General features: G+C 35.7%; 1 pseudogene; it reads left to right on the forward strand.

The window, feature by feature from the left end:
• The first annotated feature begins 218 nt into the window (after positions 1-218).
• LOC145246360 (5S ribosomal RNA) lies at positions 219-337 on the forward strand (annotated as a pseudogene).
• Positions 338-2,994: the final 2,657 nt, after the last annotated feature.

Consider the following 2,994-nt stretch of genomic DNA (forward strand, 5'->3'; position numbering starts at 1 on the left):
TCGACGATACATGGTTATCATTATCTTAAGCTGAGCCCATCTAGAGCAATGTAAATATCAGTTATTTTGTCAATTCTCCCTCTTTTAAATAGGTTAAACACTAGGCCAAGTATGGGTTCAATAAAAGTGTTTCTGTGAAACGACATAGATTTGAACTTTGTAAAAGTAGGTTTTCAGTAAGTGTTGTTAACCAATTAACCAATGTCACCATCAGAAGAATATACGGCATAATCACGTTGACACATCGGTTCCCGTCAGATCACCGAAGGTAAGCAACGTTGGGCCTGGTCATTACTAAAATGGGTGACCAATTTGGGAAGTCCAGGTGCTGTATGTAGGAGAATATCGACACATCCCTGCAAAAAGTTGCAAAAACCTAACGTCGTCATCTCGCCTAACGGGGATATACATGCGACTGTAAACCGCTTGTGAACTTTATACTCCCATGAAACTTCCTCCTTTAGTGGAAGCCGGTTTAACCCTGAATAAGGTTGGTGCTGACTGCACACACACACACACACACACACCGTCCGAAGACTGCAATTGTTAGTTACAAGGTGGCAACCCGGCGTTGTCCGATCGTACAATATGCTTTAACATATTTTAATTTAAGCAGATTGCATGTGTATTATTACAGAATCAAACCTCTATTCAATAATTGGCCCTGTAAAGTAATTCGCATAATAATAATAATAATAATAATAATAATAATAATAATAATAATAATATTCACGTTCGGATGAATTTCTATACAAAACATAACTAGCAACTGTGCCAGACATAAATTAGCTCTGTGTGAAAATTGCAAAAGATAGACTCAGCCGTTTCAGAACCCATGAGAAGGGAACTCAACAAAAAGTGACTTTTATGTAAGAGAATAGAATAGAATTGATAGATAGATAGATATATATTATCTCGACAAATAACGGTATGACTTACAACCTCCAGAAACCTGTTACTTATTACTTATCATTAAGCATGAACTTTTGTAAAAAAATGAGTGTAATTTTAAACATTTAAAAAATGTAATTTGTAAATAATAATGCTCATTTTTCAGTCCTCCTGGACGTATAGTTAATTGTTATTTTATTTATCAAGGCAAGGTCAAACATAATATCTATTTTATTTGAAAAATATTTAGCTTCTCACGAGAGGACACTCATGGTGTACACAAATTAAAATATCCACTGTCAAGAAATTTTTCTTATCTTCTACCGAGGGCAGAAAAGATACTACACTTGATTCAAATCTAAAGATTTTATCGCAGTTATTGATATTTTAAGTAAACTATTCTTTATCTGAAATGTTCATACATTGTGTAGGAACCTTTATATATCTGCAAAGCATTCATATTTCGGTCAATTATTGACATATTATCTCTTGAAATACTTGTAACAATCCACAGTTGATCAGAAAAGGCAAAGTAATGAATACAAATTATAGACAGTGACGAGATGGTTACCAGACGGCGTCGTGGGTCTCACGTTTGGACTGCGACTTTTAGTGCTTGATAATTTCGATGGGCGGATTAAAAATTTAATTTTAAACATTTGCTGGTGTGTAATTTGTAGGATATTGATCAACGGATGCATGAAAAACAAGTGCAGGTATACCCCACAAGTTGAAAAAAGATAGAGTAAATCATCTGATTTGACGATGAAAATAAGGACTGTCTGATCTTGCTCTTCTCCTAGCTAGGAGTTTGAAGTTATCTGTAACTATTAAGTTAATAAGATAAAAGGGAATATCGACATTGTGGGAGAGGTGGAAATTAGTGGAAATCCGTGGATACTTGTCTGCTACGCTCAGAGGAACATTATAGAAGAAAAGACAAATGATGTTCCATTATATATTCAAAGACAACTTTATTTATCATCTTCGTTATTTATACAATAGTGAAACGAATTAGTAGCTAAAAGTGTTCTTGCATATGAAATAGGTATATCAAATCCATTGCAAAGGTCGCCGGAAAATGGTGAGCTCCTTCTACCACTCCAGTAAATATCTCACTCCTGATGCAATTATCTACCTATATAAAAGCCAGATACAGCTAACGATGGAGAACTGTTGTCACATATGGGCAGGAGCTGCTAGAAGCAGCTTATCCTGCCTTGACAGTGTTCAAAACAGACTTCATAGCTTAGTGGGGGATGCTTTTTTCTCTTCCCTGCAACCTCTTTCCCTGAGAAGAGACGTTGCGAACCTCCCAGAAATGCACGCCTGTGGAACTCTCTTCCGATTGTCTGCTTTCCCGCTGACTATAATCTGATGTCTTCAATCTGATTTCTGATGAACTGTCCCCCTAAGTAATCCAATTTACAAGATTTCCACTACTTATGTTTACTACGCTATAATTACATTAACTAATGTATACCCATTAACGCTTATCCTCGAGTGACCTCCGGGCCTTTATAAATGTTTATTCCTGTGTAAAAAAGGATAGATGTAAGTAATATCATGCCGCCTTGTTGAAGATGAGAATAGTTAAGTTTAAACGTGTTGTAGTCAGTAGTAGTCGGGATAAAGAATTAAATCGTTCTGCGACGTACATGAACTAGTGTGTTTACCTGTTGTAGTGGATAGTAGTTATATGCGTCTTGACTATGTATTGACGTTAGTAGTCCCGTAGCTCATAAGAAAAGTTCGTGCGTGTTGTGGACAAAGGATTAAAAAGTTCCGTAGCATGAGAAAGAATGAATGTCGGGTGTGAAGATAGCCATGTCAACAAATATTATTGAAAATGGTGCCCTTTAGTTTGGGACACTACTGTATATATATATATATATATATATATATATATATATATATATATATATATATATATATAATACTAAAACTCTGTCGTTCTTGGTTGTTTGCTTGCACAATATCCTCTTTCTACTACTACTACTACTACTACTACTACTACTACGCCTCCCCTTCTTGCTACTACTATTACTTCTCCTCTTTACAACTACTGCTACGACTCCTCTCCCTCCTCTTACTACTACTACT

The sequence above is a fragment of the Euprymna scolopes genome, chromosome 23, assembly GCF_053919585.1.
Source record: "Euprymna scolopes isolate OS-2025 chromosome 23, ASM5391958v1, whole genome shotgun sequence".
Taxonomy (NCBI): domain Eukaryota; kingdom Metazoa; phylum Mollusca; class Cephalopoda; order Sepiida; family Sepiolidae; genus Euprymna; species Euprymna scolopes.